Genomic DNA, 231 nt, shown 5'->3' on the forward strand with positions numbered 1-231 from the left:
CCTGTCCACTGGGTCACGAGGTTCCAGCTGAGCCCCCTTGCGTTCGACACTACCTTGTCAGGCAGAATCGGGGTGGCTAGACTCAGCCTTAGTCCCAGACCTGGTCAGCAGCTCATGTTTCTAAATGAACAAAGTCCCCGGGGCTAATGTTCAGACTTATATACTGAACATTCCAAAATTCCAAATTCCCCGAAAGACTACTCAACAAAGTCCCGGAAAGACTACCCAAAT

Source organism: Alligator sinensis, unplaced genomic scaffold (assembly GCF_000455745.1).
Source record: "Alligator sinensis unplaced genomic scaffold, ASM45574v1 scaffold1683_1, whole genome shotgun sequence".
NCBI classification, from domain to species: Eukaryota; Metazoa; Chordata; order Crocodylia; family Alligatoridae; genus Alligator; species Alligator sinensis.